Source organism: Natator depressus, chromosome 27 (assembly GCF_965152275.1).
Source record: "Natator depressus isolate rNatDep1 chromosome 27, rNatDep2.hap1, whole genome shotgun sequence".
Lineage (NCBI taxonomy): Eukaryota > Metazoa > Chordata > Testudines > Cheloniidae > Natator > Natator depressus.
In genome coordinates, this window is record NC_134260.1 from 7233143 (window position 1) to 7246803 (window position 13661).

Consider the following 13661-nt stretch of genomic DNA (forward strand, 5'->3'; position numbering starts at 1 on the left):
TGCTACTGTATTTTCCACTCCATATGTAAGCGGAGGAATAGTCCCGCTCTTGTGGGGAACTTTCCTGGCTTCTGCACTACCCCGGTGAAGTGGGCTAGCGAAAGAATCTGAGTCCTCGCTCCCACTTCCTTTACCCAGTGGCCTCCGTGCCCTTGAGGACTCCCCTTCCACTCTCCTGTCTGGCAGAGTCCTTGTAACCCCAACAAGGCTGGGCCCAGGATTCCTGGGGGGCTCGACCCCCAACCCTGCTGTGGTCACCTAGGACAGGGGCTAGGGTGTCCCCATTCCGGGGTACTCTCTCTGCACTGGGCACTTCTCTGACCCACTGACCATTACATACAAGTTAAAGCAAATGCAAGTTATTTAATCAACAATTAATTTTAAAAAGAATAAGGAAAAATGGGAAAGGTTAAAGGAAACACATCAACCTGCTCTGTGGCAGGGAACATCACAAACTGTCTCTGGAACATCCGGGCAGTTCACAGTCTGTTCCTTGTAAGTCCCAGGCCCCTTCTCAGGCCCTGGCTGTGCTGCAGGGATGCTGTGGGTTGGACACTTGCTCTGGTGGTGGCCACAGGCTCTCAGGCTCTAAGTGGTAGGACCCTTCTTCCCAGTATCTCCCCCGCCCTGTTGGGGTTACGATCCAAGCCTGGCCTGCAGAGCCTCTTGGCTGAGGCATCTCCCTGTGCTGGGCCTGCTGCCCAGGGTCCCGCTCGCTCTCCCCAGCTGCTCACCGCACCCAGCTCCAGACTGCTCCAGCCCCAGCTGCACCACTCGGTCTCTGCACTGCTGCTGCTGCCTCCAGCTCCCTGGGCTGCTTCTCTGGCCCCTCTGGCTCTGGTTGCTGCAGCTCCGCTCCCAGGACAGGTCAGCTCTGCAGGCTGCTTCTGTGACTCTGCTCCCAGCACTGATCTGCTTCCTGGGCTGCTTTTCTGGCCCCTCTGGCTCTGGTTGCTGCAGCTCTCCTCCCAGGGCAAGTCTGCTCTCTCTGGGCTCTGCCTCTGGCTTTGGGGCTGCAGCTCTGCTCCCAGGACAGGGTCTGCTCTCTCTGGGCTGCTTTTCTCGTCCCTCTGGATCTGGCCCAGCTCTGCTCCCCAGCTTAGCTTGGGCCCCTGCTTTCTCCTTAGCTCGGCCCCACTCTGTCTGACCCAGGCAAATCCAGCTCACACAGAGACGGGACCTCCCTGGCCTCCTGACTCCCTGATTAGCCTGCCCGCCCTGTCATTCAGGCTGACCTGGAGCATTGGCCTCTCCCCATTGTTCTTGGGGACTGTCAGTCTCAGGGTCCTGATTCCCCATCGACCCTTGCCCTTTTAGTACTGGGAGCTAGCCACCAAAACACCCCACTGACTGTTAGTAAGGGGGCAACAGTCCCCTTACACATGCATCTGATGAAGTGGGTTTTAGCCCATGAAAGCTTATGCCCAAATAAATTTGTTAGTCTCTAAGGTGCCACAAGTACTCCTCCTCCTTTCTGTTGATACAGACTAACACAGCTATCACTCTAAAACCTAATAATCTTTGAATATGGATAAATACAGTACAGACTAAATGGGAGATTCTTAGTCCATCACATCTGCAAAGGCATATAATCGGTCTGGGATAGATGGTAAAGAGATGAAAATCAAACAACATACACACAGATATATACAATGCCCGATTCAAAAGCCATTCTGTACATGGAACTCCCACTGAATGTTTTCTGAATGCAGAATCAGGCCCCATTGTGTTTTTGGAGTGTGAATTCATGTTTAAAAGACACAATGACCATCTGATAAATTATTATTGTGTTCCTGGCATAGCTGTGAACATAAGTTATATCAAGTCACTACTAGACTTTATAGTCTGTTTAAATGCACTGATAGCGTGAGAATACTACTACACTATTAAAAATGTATCTTCTATCTTTCAACCTCAGATTGGGTGCAGGTGTTGTCTTCATCATTTTAGTTGTACATCCCAACAGTTCTAGTTTCACTTATATTAGCCCATTCCCTGAAACAGATATATAAAAATTGGGAAAGTCATTCATATTCTGAGCCCCTACAATGCATCTCCTTGAACCGGCAGTCAGTACATAGTGATAGTATCTGCTGAAACTGAAAAGGAGTACTTGTGGCACCTTAGAGACTAACCAATTTATTTGAGCATAAGCTTTCGTGAGCTACAGCTCACTTCATCGGATGCATACTGTGGAAACTGCAGAAGACATTATATACACAGAGACCATGAAACAATACCTCCTCCCACCCCACTCTCCTGCTGGTAATAGCTTATCTAAAGCGATCCCTCTCCTTACAATGTGTATGATAATCAAGTTGGGCCATTTCCAGCACAAATCCAGGTTTTCTCACCCTCCGCCCCCCCCCCCCCACACAAACTCACTCTCCTGCTGGTAATAGCCCATCCAAAGTGACCACTCTCTTTACAATGTGTATGATAATCAAGTTGGGCCATTTCCAGCACAAATCCAGGTTTTTTTTAACCCCCCCCCTTTTTTTCCAAAAACCACACACACAAACTCACTCTCCTGCTGGTAATAGCTTATCCAAAGTGACCACTCTCCTTACAATGTGTATGAAAATCAAGGTGGGCCAAACCAGCAGGAGAGTGGGGTGGGAGGAGGTATTGTTTCATGGTCTCTGTGTATATAATGTCTTCTGCAGTTTCCACAGTATGCATCCGATGAAGTGAGCTGTAGCTCACGAAAGCTTATGCTCAAATAAATTGGTTAGTCTCTAAGGTGCCACAAGTACTCCTTTTCTTTTTGCGAATACAGACTAACACGGCTGTTACTCTGAAACCTGCTGAAACTGAGTATTCAGCCAAGGTGACAGCCACTCACCTCATTAAAGCAAGTTGTTGCTGTTATCAGTGCCAGGGTAAAGAATATATTTACCATCTCAGGTATGGAGCTTCTTGGTAAACAGGATTTAGTAGAAAAAAATAACATACAGCTGCTCCCAGTGGAAATCCTGGCTGCTTTAGTAGATTTCTGCACAGCTCTCCTGTTATTTAACCCTTGCAATGCATCTTCGACCTCTCCGCAGTTATCTTTATATCAGTGTTAATTATTTATGTTATATCTTTCCTCAGAGTCATTAGATACTTCTCACCATGCAATGCTTTTCCCACCATAGCTTTCACCAGAGTTATCTGCTAATTGCAAAGCCATTTAAATGCATGTCTCTCATTTATTTTTAATCCGAGCCTACTGTACTGAAAACATTCTCCCTAATATCCACTTGTGCTTAGCCCAGATGCTTTCTGACCATAGTAATTTTTGACTGGATGTACACAATTTCATCAACTAAGATGTGAATCTCTAATGCACTAGCTACTAGTTACTTTACTGTTTTATCACAGATGGGACAAAACTGTGCGTTTAGGTGCAAGCTTTGACACTTGCTGTTGATAATTAGTCATGGCATACATTTTGCATGAAAATAAAAAACATTTTCTTCCTTCTCTACCAAATACAGTAAAGTTAACCAGAGCACATCTGATGGATTAGGCATCAATTTTTTTTACACTGTGTATGTGCTGTAGTAATTAGGCAAATTTGTAAAGCTGTGCAAATGTGTGCAGTTCTGATTCTCAGGATTCCAAGAATGTCCTTCTCCTTAGTTTTGGTCTGCATGGGTTTATGCCTTCTGAATGTGCCTTTGAGCTCCAAGTTTGAATGAACTCACAAACTCAAAGCAAAATTCAGGCAAAACTGCTGTTTCACCAGGCTTTGCACTGAAACCATGCACAGCCAGAAATTTCACATGGTTTTAGCATGAAATCATAAATCAGCCATGGTTCACTCTGAAGGTAACAAACAGTTTGGGCTGAGCTTCAGGTTTCATGCAGTTTTGTAACCTTTATGCACAGTGTGAAAGTTTTGCACAGGCTTCCCAACTAACACACGTCATCTGGAGCTTTGAATCCCTGTACTGTAATGATGCTGATCATCTCAGTTATTGAACTTTCCCTGACCTTGAGTATACATGCCTGACAGGTGCAGTGTCATGAAGTTCATTCTTACTAGTATAGTGAGGGGAAACCAATCCTCTGTTGTTCCAACGTTCCCGCACCACAGAACTTGCCATTCAGAGCTCAAACAACCTGTAATACTGAGAGAGTCATTTCTGTGGGCTTTCAGGCATCAGTTTAGTCCCAAATTTACCGTCTTAAACAGATGAAACCATAAATCGCTGTAAAAGGGGAGGAAAAAACCTTTTGTAAATATGAAATCGTAGACCAGAGCTAGCCAGGCTTCACTCACTTACAGTAATTTTTGCCAGAGGCAAAGATGAAGCACTCTGATGGACTGCAACAGAAACAATAAGTAGTACTGGTTCCTGTGCCCAGAGGGCAAGTCCATACCTACTGAAGGACTATTAAAAACCTCTAATGCATTATGTGTGCTAATTGTATCATATCCTGATAGAGAGAGAAGTTGGGTGAGGTAATATGTTTTATGGGACCCACTTCTGTTGGTGAAACAGACAAGCTTTTGAGCTACATAGCACTCTTCTTCAGGTCTGAGAAAGATACTTATAAATAAAATGCGGTACATATCAGTCATCGATAGTGCCCCGGAGAGTTAGCTATTGTGTAAGTCTTCTTGTCCCGCTCTCAAGGTAGAGCTGATGTTGAGCTCAGAGCGTGGTAAGCCCTCATCAACAATTAAGATGAAAAATCACTATGTATTTTCACTACATTAATTGGGGCACAGCTTGCCACTGATTTGACTAATAATAGGACAAGTGTGTGAAGACTTGCTTGCATTTTGTTTGCTCACGGTGAGCTTGATTTTTTTCCCCAGTAAAATGGGAATTGAAAAGGTGTGGTAGCTGTGTGAAGCACAGTTTAGTTCCCTTGTGCTGAATTTCAGAAAAAAGCAGCTAAACCTAGGCTTGTTGACTTTGCAGAGAGCTACTGTAGAGATAGTGGTTGCTGAGGCTGATTCTCTCATGAGAATAGCTTTGAAACTGAAGTGTGACCATGTGAAACAGCTCTTAATTGACTTTCCCTGACAGAAGTGAACAGATTTGGAGGATGTTATGGAGGAAATTGAGATAATGGGACCTGGGTCAGCAGCACTGCAGCTGGGATGGTCTTTTTCCTTCCATTAATAAGACTGGAACATCCATTGTCCCATCCTCTCAGCAGAACAGAAAAGGAAAAACAAACAAACAAAACGGCTAAGTATCGTACTCAAATTTAACACATGCTCTTCTAGCTACATACAATCAAGCAACAAACCTCCTGCCCTCCAGATTTTTCTTTTAGCCTGTTGTGCTTCTAGCCTTCTTCTTCCCTGAATGCTCAGCGTGAGTTTTCTAACCAAAGCAAAGGCTAATTGGCATTGAAGGGAAACACTATCATTCTAGATTATCCCACAAGGGAGCCCCTCAGCGCTGACTGTTTAATAATAGGACACAAGAAAAGCTCTTGCCTGATATTTTAACTAGCATTGTAACCAGTAATGACTTCTGCAGACCATCAGTGTAGTACTGTTAGCCAGTTGTATTATGTGATATATAATATAAAACTATATACTGGGAGACCATTTTTAAGGTTTATGCACAAGGGGGCAAGCTTATCATTGTGCATTTATCGTTACCTCTGCACTTCTGGACCTAAATGTTGCTATAGTGCTAAGGCATTTTTTGCATAGACTTTTATTTTAGAACCTTTCATGCAATGATTTCAAAGCGATTCACAGACTTAGGAAGGAAGGTGTTGTTATCTCTGTTATAGATGGGGGGAAAATGAGGCACAGAGAGTTGAAGTCAGCAAAGCACTGGGAGTCAAATGTAGACCCCAGGTCTCCTTACTCCTTGTCTGCCTCTTAAGCCACATCAAACATGTTCAGAATCTTTCAGCTAGAGTCTCCTTTTCTCTTTGCCTGTGTTGATCTCAGCAAAGGTAAGGAAGGGACAAGGTAGGCTGGTAGCTTCCTTTGCATCCCCTTAATTCTGGCTCTGGCCCCCGGGGCGGCGCTAAATTTCCCAATCTTGTAATCTCTCTCTATGGGCCATTGCTCCAGTGTAGAATAGCTGGCGACATTCCCTTCTTCTCCTGACACCTCTGTGCTGGTCAGAGAACGCTCCCACACACAGTTACACCACTGGAGCTGTGTAAAAAGGTGTTTAGGGTAAGGGAGCATTTGGGCCTTCAACCAGGGTGGGATTAACCCATAACTGGGCCCTAAGCAAACATATACTTTTGGGCCCCTACCTTCGAATATGAATAACAATAGACAGCTGATACATGGAGAGAAGGGGAAAAAATACACTTCGGTGATGTTCCCTCTCATACATGCCCTGGCAGTAAATTCCCAACCCAGCCTGTTCACGTGCTGCTGTTGGGGAAGGAAGTGGTTTCTTTAACCAGTGGCCCCGTTGGGAACAGCAAAGAGAGCTTCAGGTGTGTGTGAAGACTGTCTCTGCCCACTCATCCACTGATGCGGGAAACTTCACTCACCTGAACGAGCAGTGTTGCAACCTGGCACATGGGGTTGCCACAGCACTCAAATTTGTCCCAGCCGCCCCTCCGTCATGACACATGCTGGGTCACAATGCCACTTACTCAAGTGAGTGAAGCTCTTTCAGTTCATGAATCGGTTAAAATAAAATAAAAATCCACTCCCCCCCCCCCGATCCCACACACACATTTAGACCCTATGCACATGCCTAGTTTGTATATTCATCAGCCTGGCTCTGCTTTCCTCTCATAATAAAATGCGCTCATGGTATATCTGTTCAGATTTAAAATAATGAAAATTACAGAGGTCACAGCTTTGCTCCTGTACTGTGAGATCCCCAGGAGGGAGTGAATTGCTGTATGATCAAAAGTGTTACCTCCTTCCAGTACCTACTAGGTTATATAGGCAAAGCAGAGTTAGGAAATCTCAGCTGCATTTGTATTTATTAAGCTTGGCCCATGAATACATGTAATGAGAAATGCTCTGCATCTACAGAAATGAGGCAATGCCACTTTTTCTCCCTCGCTGTCTCAAGAAGGATTTATCCTGCATGGAGTCGATTTTAGCTAAGCACATTTCTGTTTTAAAATTGAAACTTTTAAATGTGTGCTGTGTCTTTTAGGGGGACAGTCACCCTCTTTTCACCCTCCTAAATAAGAAATGCAGAAGAGAGGTACTAATCTGAGGGAGCAGAATGTCATTCATTAAAAATGTCTTAGGAAAAATGGCCTGCTGTGCACTGTGCATTTTTACTAAATGAGGGTGCAGTTCTGTCCTCCTAAGACTCTGGCTTACGGCTTTATTGCGGAGGCCTTGGACAGCTGCAGTAAGAGTCTCAGAGGTGCTGAGCACTTGAAGATAAAAGGAGCTGCAGGCACTCAGTATCTTTGAAAATCAGGCCACTGGAGTCTTGTTGAGAGCACAATGCAGAGGAATAAATCTTTTGCAGTAAATTTCCCTTCAGTACACAGAGAATTAGGCATACAGCCACTGTCTATTAATATTAATAGGAGACTTCTGGCTAATACCCCAGGAAAGCTCTATAAAAATTAATGAGAGCTACTAGTCCTCTTTGTTTCACCTTTGCAGAATCAAGTCAGTTCATATCAGCCTTCAAAACTCTTAAGTAAAGGTAGCTTGGTAATAACATCTTGTAGGAATTAGGGTGCAGTAGCAATCTAAACCGAATGTGTGAAGCTATAAACCAGTATCTCGAGTTGCCATGGTTTCCAGTGGAATTACCTTATATCATCATCCAGCGTGGGTATTTTACATTCTTTTTTCTCTCCCTACATCTCCACAAAATCATGCTGCCGATGGAGCTCTTAGTTAATCACAGTTCAGGAAGCGACTATTTCTATATATTACCCAGCAAACTTATGTGTTTGTACAAATTAGCAAAAATATGACGTTTGTATTTTTGATATATAGCCTAGTCTCTCTGAGAAATAATAATGCTGAAATGAAAGGGAACGGATGTAGAAAGTTTGGAGACAACAAGCAGGAGATAGTGTAGCTGACTCGTATAAAAATTCATTTACACCTCAGTACTGCAAACTTCTTAAAATGCTGCTGCTTTCTTGTGTCACACATTGGCTTGTTTTAATAGTCTAAATTTCGCTTCAAATTGCATATCTTGGTTTGTCATTGTGGAGATACGTTTAATTGTTAAATGCATTCATTCGTCTATTTTCAGTAACCTGAGAGTCCCTGAAGTCTCTAAGCAATACATTCTTCTTTATAAGTAGCTGGTGTGGTAAAGGGTTCTCAGAAAAGATGGGGACAAACCTGAGGGTGGTTTTGTTTGTGTGTTTGATGGATTTTATTCAGGGAGGTGAAACTGCCATTTCAGTTTGAGGAAGAGAAAAATTATAGTTTTAACAAGAATTTTTTTAATCCCTTGTGCACATGCGTGTGTGTGTGTGTGTGTGTGTGTGTGTGTGTGTGTATAAAAAAACACACATTGTGTATATACTATACATATATACACATATACACACCAACTCTCTCTCTCTCTCTCTCTCTCTCTCTGTCTCTTTCTCTCAAGTCCAAATTTCAAAAACGCTCACACCCAACAGCTCCCATTTAGGTACTGAAATGAAGTGGCCATATTTCAGAAGCAGCCATTGTTTCCAAAGGGAGCTGCTGGGTGCTAAGCACCACTTCTTTAGGAGCCGAAATGGGAGCTGAGCGCTTCTGAAAATCTGGTCCTTACTGGACTCCAGTACTGTGCCATTTTCTGTTTTCATCAATGAAACTCTGTCTCTTTCCTTCATAGCTCAATACCCCCATTTCTGTTTTACACCCCAATTATCTATTTGCTAGTAAGAAAATTAGTTCTCCCATATAGTACCTCTCTCCAGGCTCAATATCCCATTCTGTTTGATACCCCAATTATTTTTTGATCAATACAGATAAAATGTACCACTCCCTGTCATTATTATTCTTTTTATGTTTTAGTGGCTGCAGACTCGTTTGTTAAGGCACATTCACACAAGAAATCAAATACATTAATCACAGATTTAGCTCAAGAAATCAAATCTCTTGGTTCTGTCTTATTTTCGCCAACACTTTCAGCGCTAGTGTGCTCTGCATGCCCCCAATCACGTATATACGCCGAGGCACTCAGCTCCCTGGGACACAGACACCAGGGATATGGTGTTGTGGTTAGTTATTTTACAGTGCCCAGAGGGGTGCTGGGTGCTGTACATCACAGATAAAAAGACATGAGGCCAGATTCTCCCCTAGCTTGCACTCTGTGCAGTCATTTTCACCTGCACGCAGCCAATGTGGGGTGGGTACAAAATGCTATACAGTCAGAATGCTAGCATTGTGCACAAACTTCACACGGGTGAAATGTTGGTACAGGTGGACAGGAGTGGTAGTTTGGGGCACCGTTGTGCTCCTGGTATAATAAATGTAATAAGATGTGGGTATTTTCATTGCAATATCCCATTTCTTCATCAGGATAAACTGGGAACAAGCTTGGGTTCCAGACGTTGGGTCATCATAAGTCCTTCATCATAATTCATCATAAGTCTTTCAGTTAATTAAACTGGCAAACGTTGCCTGTACCAAAGCATAGTAAGTTTGCTGTGCTGCCATCATTGGGAATAGTACTGTTAGGCATCCCAGAAGTCTGCCTGGAATGAATAGGGCCGTCTTACTCCACTACGTTCAGTGTAATAGCTATAAAATAGCGAGGGAATTTATCACAGCTTGACGAAGTGAACATAGGAGAACCATTACCTTGTGTAAGTAACCCTGTAGACCATCATAAAGAAATCCCGCTGTTCCTTGAGTGACTCTGTTTAATCACATTCAGAAGTACAGATTCAAGATATGATTAAAAAACATGCTACTAACCAGGGTGGGAAATGTAGCAGGGACTGTTGAGGGCAGTATAAGCTAGTGTTGTAATAATAATCAGAGTGAAAGCATTGGACTAACTACACCTGTGGCATTGGTGGAAAATGTGAAACAAGAAAAGTGATGGTTTAACTTGGTCTCAGGTGGTGGATCTGCTCTTTTAATGAAGTGCTGAAATGCATTTTTGAACTGAAAGAGTTGGGCATGGCTGCAGCCCCAGTGTCAGTCTGAAAAGAAGATGGGAAATGCCGCCCGGCCCATGAAAGCTTATGCTCAAATAAATTTGTTAGTCTCTAAGGTGGCACAAGTCCTCCTGTTCTTTTTGCCACCCAGGCAGATTCTAAACCGTGATTAATGACATGGAGATCCGAAATAATTGTGGCCACCCGAAAAAGACTTTACCATGAATAGAGTAGCTCACGGTTACCAGCTTGTGATAGACGCAGCCCAAACGCTAACAGAGACAATGCTATGTGTGTGTTTTGTATACGATGAAGGTCACATTTTAATCAGCTAAAACCTACATCTAGTTTGCTGCTTCTCATTTTGCCACCACCCTTATTTCCCTCCAAGCCTCCTCCCTCAGGCCCTGATCCAGCAAAATACTTAAGCCTGTGCTTAACTTTAAGTACACAAGAAGTTCCATTGACATCAAAGCATCTGCTTGCTGCTTCGCTGCACCAGGGCTTTTGTACATCCTTTGCACTCCACCGTGGTTAGAACTGGCTGTATCCTGACCCAGGTTCTCTGCCAATGGATCTGCACGATGTTCTGGTGGTTCTAAAACTGTTCGGGGCTGCACTTTTTTCAAATGGCCTTTCATTGTGGTCTGCCATCAAAGTATTTTGACTCCAGCTAGTTTTATTGATCAGGCAATTGGACTGCGGTAAAACAACTTGCACTGTGGATAATTGTGAGAGCGCAGAGGAAGTGAGGAAGCTGCTTGCAGGAGACTTGAAGCCTGGAGCAGACTTGCTAAATGAGCTAACCAGAGACACCAGGCACAGGTAGGGAACCTCAAGTAACTGGTTCCTTGTAAGAAAGCTGAAGCAGTTGTTTGAGAGGGCTGATCCTGGGAAGTATACAGGGGAGTCAGCTCAGAGCAGGACAGCTGCAAGCCAAACACCAGGGTGGGTCACACCCTAAGAACTAATATAGAAAGAGGACTATGAATGAACCCCTTGTCACACCCAGGCTGTGAGGTAAGAGCCAGGCCTCAGGACAGATTTTGGGGACTTTGAGTTTTGCTTTTGAGTTTATATGTCTGAATAAACCTTTACCCCAATAAGGGACAAGCAACATTTGAAGGAACAAGTGTGTGGAGTCTCTGTAGAGGGAGAATAAAGGGCACCCCGGCCACAAGAGGGCACTCAGACCAACTAATTTACAATAACCCTGCTGCTCAACCCAGTCTAGTTAGTCCACTGGTCTCTCCCAAATGGTAGCACTTTATAGTGATTACTCTAAGGAATTTTTAGCTGACTGCTCCCCAAAACCATTGAAAGTAAAAATATAACTGTATGTCACTCTGTCTTGAGTTGATGTACCATCCAATAATTCTTTAGACTCTGGACTAAAAACCGCTGTATGCTGTACAATTTTCATATCTGAACACTGAAAACGCACATTGAAATAATCCATTCTGTATCACTGTCCACAGGAAAAAGATGCACCTTGAACAGAAATTTATCAAAGAAAACATGAATGTTTGCTACATTAAAAATGCCTCTTAAAGCATCCTTGTAATGACCATATGATGGGTTGGATCACAGAAACCCCCTGGGAGCTCCCACCTGATGTGCCAAGACTACTTCTGCCCCTGCTTTCCTGCCCAGTCAACTTAGGACTTCAGTGCCCTGCCTGGTTTGAGCCAGACCCACTAGCCTGCTGCAAACCCAGACCCAGGTCTGAACCATGTCACCTAACAGCTGAAGGCTTAACTGAAAGCAGCTTACAGAAGTGTGCCTGTCATTAACACTCAGATGCCCAACTCCCAATGGGGTCCAAACCCTAAATAAATCTATGTTACCCTGTATAAAGCTTATACAGGGTAAACTGATAAATTGTTCACCCTCTATAATGCTGATAGAGAGATTTGCACAGCTGTTCCCCCCCCCAACTATTAATACATACTCTGGGTTAATTAATAAGTAAAAAGTGATTCTATTAAGTACAGAAAGTAAGATTTAAGTGGTTCCAAGTAGTAACAGACCGAACAAAGTGAATTACCAAGCAAAATAAAATAAAACCCGCAAGTCTATGTCTAATAAAACTGAATACAGACAAAACCTCACCTGTTCCAGTAAGCTTCCTTTTACAGACTAATCTCCTTCTAGTCCCGGTCCAGCAATCATTCATACCCCCTATAGTTACTGTCCTTTGTTCCAGTTTCTTTCTTGGGGGTGGAGAGGCTCTCTCTTTAGCCAGCTGAAGACAAAATGGAGGGGTCTCCCACGAGCTTAAATAGACTTTTTCTTGTGGGTGGAGACCCCCTCCTCTCGCCAATGCAAAGTCCAGCTCCAAGATGGAGTTCTGGAGTCACCTGTGCCAGTCACATGTCCATGCAAGACTCACAGTTTTTACAGGCAGAAGCCACTGCCCACCTGGCATCTTGAATGTCTCCGGAAGATGTCTTATGTGGATTGGAGCCTTCCAAGATGCACTGTTCCTTAAGTGCTTCTTGACTGGGCACTTAACTTCGCAAATTCCTTTCTCCAGGAACTGACCAAATGCTCTACTAAGGTTATTTAGAAATCAAGCCAGTACGTGACCAATATTCATAACTTCGAATACAAAAATGATACAGGCAAACCAATAGGATTAATAGATTCAGTAGATCATAACCTTTACATAGATATGTGAGATGGCATATGTAGCATAGAACATATTCCAGTTATGTCATATATATTCATAAGCATATTTCCATAAAGCCTTATGGGGGGCACCGTCACAGACCAGGCCTCAAATTTAAAGATCTACAATGACCAAAATAATCTTTAATAGAGGGCCTGATTCTCCTTGAACCTTGTGCAGTAATTTACCCTTATGCAAAGGGGGTGTAAAAAACTTCAAAAGCAGGATCAAACAAGAACAGGTGGTGCAGTGGAGAATCAGGCCCAACATATCCAGCAGGTTAAGGTGCTAAATATATTTTAAATCCAAGATCATGGGAGTGCTTAATTTAGAGAAGGCTTAGTTACTCTATCACATATATTTCTAAAGTATTCCTGAGATTTCTTGTCACAGTCTTAAAGCCACACCTGTTCACTTAAAATACAAAGTAATCCATTCGTAACAGCCAGTGAGTCAGTTGAAATGCTTATAAACTAATCTAGGACATAAGGATTTCTTCTTTGCTAACAGAGATTCACCTTGTCAAACTCATATTAAAACAGTGGCTTTAAATCCTTTTTTTAAAAAATAGTTAATATCTTTTGTTGCCTTTAAATCTAAAGGGTGGCCATAGATTTTCCAATTCCATCCATGATGCTTCCCTGGGCTGCTTCTGTTATCTGCCATTATTTCAGGCAGTTCAGTGCAGATGTTCCCCTGAAAGAGTTCTTGGTGAGAATTCATCTACATTATCATGGATAAACTAGAGATGTTTTGCTTCTCTGGGACAGCCAAGTGTTTACTGTAGTCTGAGGCATGTACTCTCCTGTACATAATAAAATACAGGCACAATGTCACCAGTGCAAATAGAATATTAAACAAAAAATAAACCTTGAGAAATATTAATATTACATCAGGATCATTAGCAGAATTTCAGAGTTTCAACTGATTTGCAACAGTGAGATGACTGCTGATCAAAGAG

The 13661-nt window shown here is 43.2% G+C and overlaps 1 protein-coding gene across 12 annotated transcripts in view; it reads left to right on the forward strand.

The window, feature by feature from the left end:
- Positions 1–13661, forward strand: part of TANC2 (tetratricopeptide repeat, ankyrin repeat and coiled-coil containing 2) — a 683096-nt gene that overhangs the window by 598011 nt on the left and 71424 nt on the right. The gene's annotated exons all lie outside the window — the stretch shown is intronic.